The 13915-nt window shown below is 44.3% G+C and overlaps 1 long non-coding RNA gene and 1 pseudogene across 1 annotated transcript in view; one reads left to right on the forward strand and one right to left on the reverse strand.

The window, feature by feature from the left end:
• LOC133237753 (uncharacterized) overlaps positions 1-13915 on the forward strand; it is a 142118-nt gene that overhangs the window by 18443 nt on the left and 109760 nt on the right. The window lies entirely within an intron of this gene.
• Positions 638-11053, reverse strand: LOC133237859 (AP-3 complex subunit sigma-1-like; annotated as a pseudogene).

A 13915-nucleotide genomic window follows, 5' to 3' on the forward strand; every position in this document is an offset into this window, starting at 1 on the left:
ATAGGAGTCATCAGGCTAGAAGTGACCAGCAAAATAGCAAAGGGCTAATTCTTTGGGTGGAAAGGGGTGGCAAGAGAAAAGCAGTAGCCTGAGAACTGAAGGCAATTCGTGATGTCTCTTCTCTTTCCCTGTTTTGTTTATTTTTTCCTTAAAGCCCCCGTTTCTCACCAGTGTTGTAAATGAGAAGAATGGAGACAGGTGCTATTTCCAGGTAGCCTGACTCCACTGGTATTCAAGATCCTTAAGTGACTGTTCATTACATTGATTAGCCAGGTGTTTCCTGGAAGGCTGACTCTCATCTGAGGACTTATCACTGAAAACTAGCCTGATCATCAATGTTTCTAGTTACTTTGGTCCTCCTCCAGTCTAGATGGTAGATTTGTATTCAAAAACGGAACATGGCCTGGATCCTTTCCTTTCCCATTGTGTGCACCAGCACGCCTGAGGTGTTGGCATTCTGTAGATTGTGGTTTTTTCTTTTGCTTTATAAGTCCAGTTACCTTGGAGTTTATTTAAACTAAGAGAAAAAGGTCACAATGTATTCATGCAATACATACTTCGTTCTTTAAATAACAATTATTGTGACAATAACAGACATTATTAAGGAATGCTGCACTTGCGATCCATACAAAACGCCAGCATTTTGAGTTTGACACAATTTAAAGAAATGTCCTGAACACTTTTCGAAATACTGTAATAGCCGATACATAGAGGCATGCCTTAGGCGGCCACAGGAATGCGGTTTAGAAAATAAAGAAAAAAAAAATCACACTGGAACTACTTGATTTCTTCAAAACCACTGAGCAAGAAAAGCATCATTGAACTTCCATACTGATTTTACATTATGTCTCTACAGTGAAGTGAAGTGAAGTGAAGTTGCTCAGTCGTGTCCGGCTCTTTGCGACCCCATGGACTGTAGCAAGCAGGCTCCTCCCTCCATGGGATTAGACCTTGACTTAAATCCAAGAGTAAAAGTTAAGACTCTCCTCCTCTATTTTTGGTAAACAACTGCATGGTAAACTTGGATGATTTTTCCCCCTGGATTTTACCTGGGAGTGGCCTTTTTGTGATTTAAAAGAGGGCAGGTTTGGCACTTTTATACTGATGTCACCAATGTCAATATTTCTTGGGCTCTCAGGAAGATTCATATCCTTTACAGCTGATACAGCACGGGCTGGAGCTCCTGCTAAGCCAGCCTCAGATTTCTCCAGTGTATTTTATGCATCAATTTGTGTAACAATCTCATTCATGTTGGTCTCCAACACCATTTCCCCATCACCATTTCTGCAAGAATATTGTGAACCTTGTCTACATGGAAAGTTAAATCTAGTTCACAGATGTTTTCAAAACACTTGTCTAATGTTTCCACAAATACTTGAATTAGATCTAAAACGTCAAGTTCACTTTCTGAAGAATCCACGCAGAAGACAAAATATAATGTTGCATAATGTCTATAAATCAGTTTGTTGTCAGATCCTCCAATTAATAATCCTCCTTCTAGGAAATTGCAAATATTTTCATCTCTCTTAGATACCAAATGGAATGTCTCCCCGATGATTTGCTGTTGTATATCTTCACTCTGTGATTCTGAGTCAGAGTTGGGTTGGGTTCTCCCCCGCCCCTACTCCGGTGCCTTTCTAGAGATGCTCTGTAGATTGTATTTTTTAAAATCTTGTTTGGCCATGTCCCACGGCTTGGAGGACCTTAGTTCCCTGACCACGGATTGAACCCCCCTCTTAGACAGTGAAAGCATGGAGTCTTCCTAACCACTGAACCACCAAGGAATTCTTTTGAATCTTGATTACTGCTTCTCTGTTGTATCTCCTGTGTCTCACCAGTATTTTTCTCTCCCACAGAGCATATTAACCACAGAATTCTACAGTCTCTGCAAATCAAAAACTTGATCTGGGTGGATAGCAATGCAAGGAAGAAGGAAAGGGTATTAAGGAAAATAAAAAGACAAATATATTTGGTTAAAAAAAGAGTGAGTGAGTGAGTGATAGTCTCTCAGTCGTGTCTGACTCTTTGCAACACCATGGACTGTAGCCTTGCAGGCTCTTCTATCCATGGAATTCTCCAGGCAAGAATACTGGAGTGGGTTGCCATTTCCTTCTTCATAAAAAAAGAGCAAAGCCCTTAAAATGACTTTTTAGTCAAGAATTACACAGAACCTTAAGAAGGAAGGAAACCCCACCATTTGTGACAGCATGGATGGACCTGGAGGAGGTTATGCCAAGTGAAATAAGCCAATCACAGAAAGACAAATACGTATGATCTCACTTATAGGTGGAATACGAAGTAGTTAAACTCACAGAAGCAGAGAGCAGAGCAGTCATCACCAGGGGCTCGGTGCAGGGGGAAACAGGGAGGTGATGGTCAAAGGGTACCAAGTGTCACATTTTAATGGCTGTTACTTATTTACTCAAAATTCAGTTTTCTTGTTTAAAAAATTCTTTCTGAGAAACCACGCTGCAGTCAACAACTTTCTGTGTAGATCATTTTGCACATATGTAACAAGTACCACCAGAGAATACATTCCTAAAAAAAGAATTGTTGTGTTCAAGGGTGTGTGCATTTGCAGTTTTGATAGATAGTGCAAACAATCTTCCATAGGGATATACTCAGATTAACCTCCCACAATGTACAGGGTGGTTCTCATGTTTAAAATTTTTTGTTCTTCTGATAGAGAAATCATAGCTTGTTGAACTTATCTTTTTACAGTGTGACTGAACATCTTTTCTTATGTTCAAGAGACATTTTAAGACATTTAAGACATTCTTGGACTTTCCTGGCGGTCCAGTGGCTAAGACTCCGAGTTCCCACTGCAGGGGGCTCAGGTTTGATTCCTGGTGGGGGACCTAGTTCCCACAGGTCACAGTAAAGACTTCGCATGCCACAGCTAAAAATCCTGCAAGCCCCAACAAAGATCAAAGATCCTGCTTGCCACAACTAAGGCCCGGTGCAGCCAAATAAATAAATAATTAAAAAAAAAACTTTGTAAAAAAATTCACATTCTTAATGCTCCCCAGTCTTGTGAATCCTTGGCAAGATCCAGTTTGTCCATAGGTCAGCTGAGTCAGTAGCTTCCTCTCGTTGGGCTGGATCTTAGGTTTCCTTCCTCTTGATGATGTTTATTGAACCGATGGGCCACACGTTCCCTCTTCCTGTGGCTCTGAAAGAGCTCTCCCTGCACAGAGGGTAGCTTGGCCTCCCCTGGCCTTTCTATCATCCTCTGCTGATGTAGTCCTTTCTCCCTCACTAGCATCACCTGCCTCAGACGGCTGATCTGTGGACGCCACAGTCGCAGCCCAGTCCTGGCCTCTGCTGCACTGACCCAACCTTTACCTCTGACTTTCTTGGCTGCCTGTTGTCATCCAGGCCCATCTGGAGTCCATTCTTTCCTAGCCTGACTCCGGTTACCTACTCTCAATGCAACTGATGCTCTGACTAGCTCCCCGTAGTGATGACCTCTATCCCTTCTTTGAGAATATGCTGTATCTACCCAGCACTGTTGTCTTCATCAGTTGCTCCTATAACAAAATACCATAGACCAGGTAGCTTATAAATGACCAAAGTTTATTTCTCACAATTCTAGAAGCTGGAAAAATCCAAGATCAGGCCCCGACTGATTTGGGGTCTGCCAAGGGCCCATTTCCTGGTTCATAGATGGCTGTCTTTCCCCTGAGTCCTCAGCATGGCAGAAAGGGTAAAGGAGCTCTCTGAAGTCTTTTTGTGAGCCCATGAACTATAGTCTGCCAGGCTCCTCTGTCCATGGGATTCTCCAGGCAAGAATACTGGAATGAGTTTGCCATTCCCTTCTCCTAAGGATCTTCCTGACCCAGGCATCAAATCCACATTTCCTTCATTACAAGCGGATTCTGTACCCCTTGAGCTACTAGGGAAGCCCCTCTTAACTCTTTCAGTTCAGTTCAGTTCAGTTCAGTTGCTCAGTAGTGTCTGACTCTTTGAGACCCCATGAATGTCCATCACCAACTCTCGGAGTCTACCCAAACCCATGTCCATCGAGTCAGCGATGCCATCCAGCCATCTCATCCTCTGTTGGCCCCTTCTCCTCCTGCCCCCAATCCCTTCCAGCATCAGGGTCTTTTCCAATGAGTCAACTCTTTGCATCAGGTGGCCAAAGTATTGGGGTTTCAGCTTCAACATCACTCCTTCCAATGAACACCCAGGACTGATCTCCTTTAGGATCGACTGGTTGGACCTTCTTGCAGTCGAAGGGACTCTCAAGAGCCGTCTCCAACACCACAGTTCAAAAGCATCAGTTCTTCGGCGCTCAGCTTTCTTCACAGTCCAACTCTCACACCCATACATGACCACTGGAAAAACCATAGCCTTGACTAGACAGACCTTTGTTGGCAAAGTAATGTCTCTGCTTTTGAATATGCTAGGTTGGTCATAACTTTCCTTCCAAGAATTAAGCGTCTTTTAATTTCATGGCTGCAATCACCATCTGCAGTGATTTTGGAGCCCCCCAAAATAAAGTCTGACACTGTTTCCACTGTTTCCCCATCTATTTCCCATGAAGTGATGGGACCGGATGCCATGATCTTCGTTTTCTGAATGTTGAGCTTTAAGCCAACTTTTTCACTCTCCTCTTTCACTTTCATCAAGAGGCTTTTGAGTTCCTCTTCACTTTCTGCCATAAGGGTGGTGTCATCTGCATATCTGAGGTTATTGATATTTCTCCCAGGAACCTTGATTCCAGGTTGTGCTTCTTCCAGCCTAGCGCTTCTCATGATGTACTCTGCGTATAAGTTAAATAAACAGGGTGACAATATACAGCCTTCACGTACTCCTTTTCCTATTTGGAACCAGTCTGTTGTTCCATGTCCAGTTCTAACTGTTGCTTCCTGACCTGCATATAGGTTTCGAGAACTCTATTTTAAGGAGGAGGAAACTGACACTCAGAGAAGGTACATAAACTCCTCAAGGGCAACAGATGGAGATGGAGGAAGATTGAGGAGGGCATTGGTGGAGTGAGAACTCTGTCTCTCCTTTGCTCTAAAGTGCATGCTGCCCACTGCCCCAGTGGCGGTGCTAACCAGGTCTTGAGTTCTGGGGTTTGCTCTTGGTTGCTCTCTGGGGCTTGCCACCGTGTCTCTCCAGTTCATGTACACCTTTCTCTCTCTCATCTGTTGAAAAATGTCTTCCTCTGCAAACTGGTCGGATCTATTTTTAGGGAGATGAGTGGGAGGGGAGAAACCACTTCAAGGGCCTCTAGCACAGGGGCTGTAGCCCAGAATGACTCAGGTCTTGAGGTTTACCCTTCAGACTTCCTCTTCCTAAGGCACCTACGCGCTGGGGTCGAAGTTTGAGGAGGGAGTGGAGAAGGATGGGGAAGGGTGTCGCATCGTAGAGAACCCATCACTCCATTCTGCGCTGACTCCCTCTCCTGCCTGGGCTGGCATGCCCCTCTTTCCCAGATGCCTCCCTCCCTCACCCGGGATTATTCTCTCAGGAGCCTCTTTATTCTCCTTGCAATCAATCTGGCGTCTGTCAGGCACCCAGGGCATCAGATCCATGCATAGGTAGATCCCTTATACCATGTGGTCCCCAAAGCCCTCCTCACCTCAAAAGGGTCTATCAAGTCAGGGACGGCCCCTAGATCATTGTTTAAGGGTCTCTGAACCCTCCAGTGCACAAGAGGCTCACTCTGTGCTGAACATTCCAAAAGGCCAGCTACACATACAGATATGCCCGGGCCTTAACCATGGCTCCATCAGACCCTGCCTTAACATCATCTGCCCCTTCCTCTAAGCCCTGTTCTGTGGTCTTGCCTGGACAATGGACTAAACAGTCTCTTAAAGTTGAATTAACTTTAGCTTGTATTTCTGTCTTTGGTCTTTTGGTATCACTGTTTCCTTTCTTTACTTCTTTTTTCCATTTCATTTTATTTCTATTTAACTATGGTTGATTTATGACACTGTGGTGGTTTCAGGTGTACAACTTCAGATTCTTTCCCATTATAGGTTATTACAAGATACTGAATGTAGTTGCTTCTGCTATATGGTAGGTCCTTGTTGTTTATCTATTTTAGATATAGCAGTGTGTTTCTTGGAAAAGGCAATGGCACCCCACTCCAGTACTCTTGCCTGGAAAATCCCATGGACCGAGGAGCCTGGTAGGCTGCAGTCCATGGGGTCGCTAAGAGTCGGACACGACTGAGCGACTTCACTTTCACTTTTCACTTTCATGCATTGCAGAAGGAAATGGCAACCCACTCCAGTGTTCTTGCCTGGAGAATCCCAGGGACGGGGGAGCCTGGTGGGCTGCAGTCCATGGGGTCGCATAGAGTCGGACATGACTGAAGCGACTTAGCAGCAGCAACAGCAGCAGCAGCAGTGTGTTTCTATTAATCCCATAATCCTAATTTACCCCTCCCCCTTGCCTTTTCCCTTTGGTGACCATAAATTTGTTTTCTTTGTCTATGAGTCTGTTTTTGTTTTGTAAATAAGTTGATTTGTATTATTTTTTAAGATTTCTCACGTAAGTGATACCATATGTTGGTCTTCCTCTGCTGGACTTGATTGACTTTGTATGGTAACCTCTAGGTCCATCCAACACAGTCTCTTAATCGTCCATCTGGTCTCAGTGCCACTGCCTTGGGCAGCTGCTACTTCGCTGGCTCATTCCAAAAAGCTGGATTCAAACCCTTCCTTCCTAGTGCCCTTCTCAGACACACATATACATACACCCTTGAAAGATCCAAGATTTTTGGAGTCAAAAAAGTCCTTTCCAATAGAAGCTTTATTTTGTAACTTGTGGCATTAACAGTCTGGCTGGAAATGAGGTGCTGTGGAGGAGCTGGTTCTAGTGGATGGACACAATGTGGGAGCAATAACCTCGGGGGCTCGATAGCCAGGTTCTACTCTGCTCATTTGAGTTCTTCAGGGAAATCACTTTGCTCCCAGAGCCTCATGTTTTCTCATCTGTAAGTGATGGGACTGGACTAGCTGGTCTCTGGACTTGTGAGGAGAGGGAGACTGTTGTCAGTCTTCAGGAAAGCAGGTTAGCAGGGCCACCAATTTCCAGCCACAGAGAGAAGAGAACACATCTTTTCCTTACACAGTCTAGCCCAGGCTCTCAGTCTTGACCTCACTGACATTTTGGACCAGATAATTCTTTGTTGTGGGGGGTAGTGGTTCCTGTGTATTGTAGAATGTTTAACAGCACCCCCAACCCATACCAGTAGAATCCCCTCTCTAGTCATGACAACCAAAAATATTTTCAGGCATTGCCAAATATCCCATGGGGTCAGGGCAAGAGCCCTTCCAGTTGAGAACTACTGGTCTACCTTATGCAAGTCTTCCCTAGTTGGCTCAGGCAGTAAAGAATCTGCCTGCCATTGAAGACCCAGGTTCAATCCTGGAGTTGGGAAGATCCCCTGAAGAAGGGAATGGCAATCCACTCCAGTATTCTTTCCTGGAAAATTCCATGGGCAGAGGGGCCTGGCAGTCTACAGTCCATGCGATTGCAAAAAGAGTTGGACACGACTGAGAGGCTAATACTTTCACTTTCACCCTATGCAACTTGTATAGATTTTCTTCCTGGAATAAAGTCTTTCTTCCAAGTGAGCCAGCGTGTAGACCACAAGGGTACTACTGCCTTCCTCTGTAGGTTGTAACCCAAGGGCTGTGGACACTGATCACAGCAGGTTTAGTTGTGGTGGGCTTATTTTCATTTCTCTGTATTTGCTCTGATCTTAAGCATCTTTACACTGGCTACCTGGGAAGCAGTGGTGTCTAACGAGTGTTTGAAGCTCTGAAAGAGATGAATGTTGGCCCACAGAAAATATGTTTCCTCTAAATTCTTTTTTTAATTTTGCAGAGACAAGGAGACTGTAAACTGACTCCAAGAAGCTTATCTTAGTTGACACTCCAAAACATCTAATCATTGCTCTAGGCTGCCTGTGGTATGATAGGAGAGCCTTCACTTTGAGGGGCCTGAGTGCTCGATGGGGCTGGTTAGACAGCATTAGCCACAGAGCAGCTGGATTTTGAAGCTGTGTTCAACAATGGAAGCCAATGTAACCAACCCATAGACCTAGGTCACTACAGAGGGCAGACCTATGAACCAGGAAGAAATCAGTTTGCTCCTCGGGGTGAGGTGGGGGGATGGGAATCATTCAATGCAACCTAAACAGATTCAGCTTCCAAGGGGTTCCAAGGAACACCACCCTCATGGGATGCAGGTAAACTGTGGGACTGGCCCCCATCCCTGCACAGTGCCCCTGTCAAGAGATCTGAGGTCAGGCTGCCCTCCCAGGGTCAGCCTTGAGGGAGAAGGGGCTGGGAGGAGACTTCATGCCAAGGTCAAGTGCAGCTTGAGGGGTGAGTCGGGAGGCTGGTGGGGAAGATACCAGATCTGGCTGTGAAGCCCAGTCCTCTTTCCCTTGGAGTTACTGATTCTCTAGGGAACTTCATATATTTTCAGCAAGAGCTCACAGTACCATCCCATCTGCATTCATCTGGTTCTTCCCTTAGTAATTTCTTCTCCTTCCCCAAATTCTCACCCTAGACCTGCAGCCAGTCTGGTTTGTGATTCCCCCGGGCTGGCATTGCAGGTCAAGAGGAGATGGGGGTGGCAGTGTTTGCATATACAGATGCTAGGAGTGTTAGAAGTGGGGCGTTTCTGTAGCTTTTATTCCCTCATTTGCCTCCCACTCAGTCTCTGTACCTCACTTGTAAGAACTACTATTATGAACTCTGGATTTTTCCTATAGCATTGCTCTCCCCACCTACCTGGACCTCTTTTTTTTTTTTAATTTCTTTTGGCCACACTGTGTGGTGTGTGGGACTTCAGCTCCCCTGACCAGGGATCAAACCTGTGCCCCTGAACCCACGCCCCCCTGTACTGGCAGCAAGGAGTTTTAACTACTGGACCACCAGAGAAGTCCCCACCTCCTCGAACTTCTGATTGTCCTTTAAAGCTTAATTCAAAGCTACCTCCTCAGGAAAGACTTCCTATCACCTTAGTCTGACTTGGAGTCCCTCACGTATGCTCCTATAACGTCAGTGCTCTGTCTTTGAAGTCTGATCCTCTTCAGTCTGTGTCTGTTTTCATGTTTCTTTCCTCACCATTTGCTGGACTCTTTAAAGACAGAAATAGAATCTTCTGTCTCTGTATGATTTAGACATTTCAGCATTATCCCTAATTTATTAATAAATAGTCCTACTATTTATTTAGTAGGCTATAAACAAGTATCTGTTGACCAAATCAATAAAGATAATTTAGAGAGCCCATCAGAATTCCTGGGTGGAGTTTTTAAAATATACATTGCTAGATCCACCCCTGGGCATACAAATCCTCCAGGTTTGGACTGGGGTTCATGGATCTGCCTTTTGAAAAAGTCTCATAATAATTCTGAGGTTCACTCATGGTTAAAAACCACAGACTTCATTAGATCTATTCTACTCACTCTGAAGCTAGAGGGGGGAAGGGACTTATCTAATATCATGCGGACTTGAACTAAATATCCAAATATCCATACCAGCAATCATGCTCTTTCTTCTACTTTCTAAAAAAAATAAAAGAAAATAGAAATGTGTTAGGAAGAAGAGATTTGATGTGAGGCAGAAACAAAATATCGGGATGAGCTAAAAGTTCTTTGGCTCTTCAACAACAATAATTACCATTAATGATAATAAACCCCATTGTGGCTGGAAGGATAGACATTACTAATGATGGAACAGATGTTTGGGAGAAAAACTGCAGCACCACTCAGCTGGTGACAGTCAGGGGAGGGATACAGCCCCGATCGCCCCGCTTCCTTGCTTGTGAGGCGTGTGGACCGCATTTGCCTAGATAAACATCCATACACAGAGCCATTCTTGGATTGCTGGAGGAGAGAGGGGTGCCGAGTGCCTTTAGTCCTGTGATCCCATTTTAGAGAAGAGGAAACTGAGGCTGGGAATGGGAGTGGGGAGTGACCTCAGGAGCTGCAGCCAGTTAGTGGAAAAACTGGGCCTGTAATCTAGTTCCCAACTCTTTGCCAAGTATGTGTACACTGGTTATTCCTGAACAATGCAGTTAAATGTTTTCAGGTTGATTCCCTCAGGAGTCCCCAAAAGTGTCCACTTCAACCTGATTTTTTAACCTAGCAATTCAGATTTGATGGAGCCAGGGTCTCCACCATAAGGAATTCAACTTCCTCTTGGAGGTATTCTGCCTGTCCACTCTGTTGCGCCTCCTTGGACCACTTGAGGGGAAAGTGAAAGTGAAAGCTGCTCACTCGTGTCCGACTCTTTGTGACCTCATGGACTATACAGTCCATGGAATTCTCCAGGCCAGAATACTGGAGTGGGTAGCTGTTCCCTTCTCTAGGGGATCTTCCCAATCCAGGGATCAAATCCAGGTCTCCTGCACTGCAGGAGGATTCTTTACCAACTGAGCTATCAGGGAAGCCCCAGCTTGAGGGGATGGCCTTTGAAATTCCACAGGACTTTGTCAACAAAGGTCTGTCTAGTCAAAGCTACGGTTTTTTCAGTAGTCATGTATGGATGTGAGAGTTGGACCATAAAGAAAGCTGAGCACCGAAGAATTGATACTTTTGCACTATGGTATTGGAGAAGACTCTTGGGAGTCCCTTAGACTGCAAGGAGATCCAACTAGTCAATTCTAAAGGAAATCAATCCTGAATATTCATTGGAAGGACTGGTGCTGAAGCTGGAACTCCAATACTTTGGCCACCTGATGTGAAGAACTGACTCATTAAAAAAGACCCTGATGCTGGGAAAGATTGAAGAGAGGAGGAGAAGGGGACGACAGAGGATGAGGTGGTTGGATGGAATCCCCAACTCAATGGGCATGAATTTGAGTAGGCTCTGGGAGTTGGTGATGGACAGGGAAGCCTGGTGTGCTGCAGTTCATTGGTTCACAAAGAGCTGGACACGACTGAGCGACTGAACTGAACTGAACTGAGGCATTCTCACTTGTTTTGACCCTAGTCTTCATGATTGGAAGTGGACATTACCATCTGTCACCTTCAAGTCTGGAGGAACAAACTCTTTACTCCGATTATATTTACCCGCATGCTTCCAAAAACTCACTTTCTCTGCTGCTTCCAATGATTTCCTCCACTTTGAGTTCTTCTTCATGTCAGCATCTCCACTTACCAAAATCCTTCCCATCCTTACAAACCTCACCCATGTTCCTGTCCCCTGCGAGGCAGCCTTGTCTATTCTCTGGGGTCTTCGAGCTCTCCTCCTTTTCAGCGCTTGCAGGAGTGTGTATCATCCACACCAATCCCTCGGTGTGTGTCACGCTACCTTGTTTTAGGCTTGGGGACACAGTTTTCCTGGCTGGGTGACAAGCCCCTGGGACCACAGTACACGTGAGCTATTAATTCTCTGCAGAGTACGTGCTGCGGGGTAACTCAAATCAACAAACGTTTATTGTGCTTTGTGTGGTGCTACCTTGGGACTTCTTGTTATGGGGAAAATAAATGTACTTATTGTTCAAAGCTCCTTTTATTTGGGTTTGCGCTTCCCTGTAGCCAAAAGCTGCATGACTGATATATACACCGCTTAAGTAAATAGATGTGAGGGTGGACACAGGGTTTTTCTAAGGTGTACTTCAATTTGAAGGGCAAATGAAGGGGAATGAGGGAAGAGGGGGAGTTAAGAATCAGTGTGTGTGTATGCATGTGCGCATGTGTGCGCATGTAAAAGCACAAAGCTAAAGGAAGCAGAGAGTGAATGTGTGCCCGTGGGAGAAGGCAGGAGGGAGGAGGACATTTATTTAGAAGCAGATGAAAATAATGAACTCCTTGTGCAGAATGACTCCAATATGGAGTGTTAAAATCTGGGTATTCTTTTTTAAAATAAGCATTTCTCGAGTGCCCCGGGTTGGCTAGGGGTGGCTAATAACACTCTATTTTTTAAAACTTCAGCTCACCTCATCCAAACCAGTGCTTCCTAACATGAAATTTGATTTTACTTTCAATAGATAAGGAAAATAGTTTTTATTCTCCATTTAGGTTAGAAGCAATTCTGGCAGCAGTTCAGACACTCCTCAGGGCACCAAGAATAACCAGCAGCTTATCTTTGTGAAGGTCTTTTTGGGGCCCGTTTCTCATTTTCTGGGATTTTTCTTTTCTAGCCTTCTGAATTTTCTTTCTTTTTTTGTTTCACAGTTTTCATTTATTTTTCATCACGTCTGTCTTCTTTGACATTCCTCCATGGTTTCCTTTTTGAGGTCTCACATTTATTCCTCCCTGGAATGAGCATCTCATGTGAATGGTGGGGGTAGATTTGGGGTCCTCAGAGTAGCAGGAGAGCAGTTTGGTAAAGTAGAGAAGTTCTTGGATGAGGGCACGGGAGTCTGGGTTTGCGTGCAGGGTTTTATCACTAACAGGCTGGGTGACCTTGGGCAAAATCGCAAATTCTTGGTATTGCCTTAGGGCCCTTATCTCTAAAGAGGATTTGACCAGTATGATCTCCAGGCATTAACTTTCTGTGCCTTTTATAAAAATACAGCTGTATTTAAGAAGTGAGATTTGCCCTGGTACTTGGAAATATGGGTCTTTGGTGATAATTAGCACTGGATTTAAAAGTCATTTTGTGTTCTGCAACTTTGTGGTTACTCGAGCTTTCTAAATGAGGGCTGGGATTTGGGACCAGCATTTCCCAGGTTGTTATCCATCAAACACAGGAAACTTTTCTAGATAGGAGCCTACTCTGAAGGAAACAGGGAGATAGAATAGTAACAGTCCTTGATTTGTGCGTGTGTTTTTAATTGTGGTAAAGACATAAAACAAAATATACCCTATTAACTACTGTTTAATTGTACAGTACGGTACTGTTAGCTCTCAATGCACTTGAATTTCCAGAACTGTTTCATCTGACATGATTGTAACTCTATTCATGGTATAGCAACTCCTATGCCCTCTCTTTCCCCCAGCCTCTGGAAACCACATTCTACTCTCCATTTCTATCAGTTTAGATACTTCTTATCAGGGGAATTCACACAGAATTTGCTTTTCTGTGATTGTCTTATTTCACTTAGCATACTGTCTATAAGGTTTATTGTGTTATAGAATGTCACAGACTTCCTTCTTTTAAAAGGCTGAGTAATGCTGCGATTCATGGGGTCGCAAAGAGTCGGACACGACTGAGCGACTGAACTGAACTGAATATTCCTTGACTTGTATTCTAAACTAGAATTTTTCCTGAGTCTTATACAAATAAAATTAAACCAGATATTTTGTCTCAACGCACTTTCCTGCTCCTGTGGGTGGTTCATGGTGCCCTCACCAATGTAAAAACTTTTTGGGCAGATTGGCCTAGTACCCACTCACATATAAGGATGGTTCTCTTTACCCCTGATGTATTCTCAATGTTACATGATTTTTTTTTTTTAACTATTTTTCATTAGAGTTGTTGTTCAGTCACTAACTCATGTCTGACTCTTTGTGACCCCCATGACCGCAGACACTGTCCCGTGATTTTGGAGCCCAAGGAAAAAAAAAATCTGACACTGTTTCCATTTTTTCCCCATCTATTTGCTAAGACGTGATGGGACCAGATGCCATGATCTTAGTCTTCTGAATGTTGAGTTTCAAGCCAGCAGTTTCACTCTCCTTTTTCACCCTCATCAAGAGGCTCTCTAGTTCCTCTTCACTTTCTGCCATTAGAGTGCTATCATCTGCATATCTGAGGTTGTTGATATTTATCCTGGCAATCTCGATTCCAGCTTGTGATTCATCCAGCCTGGCATTTTGCATGATATACTCTTCATAGAAGTTAAATAAGCAGGCTGACAATATACAGCTTTTTCTAGAGTTAGGTTTATACATAGCAGAAATCTTTGTCTATAAACATGGCCTTTTAAATAGAACGATCCGACTTTTTGGGACAATCTAGATTCTTGTCTTGACTCTGCACATCCTTGGGCA

The sequence above is a fragment of the Bos javanicus genome, chromosome 24 (genome assembly GCF_032452875.1).
Source record: "Bos javanicus breed banteng chromosome 24, ARS-OSU_banteng_1.0, whole genome shotgun sequence".
NCBI lineage: Eukaryota > Metazoa > Chordata > Mammalia > Artiodactyla > Bovidae > Bos > Bos javanicus.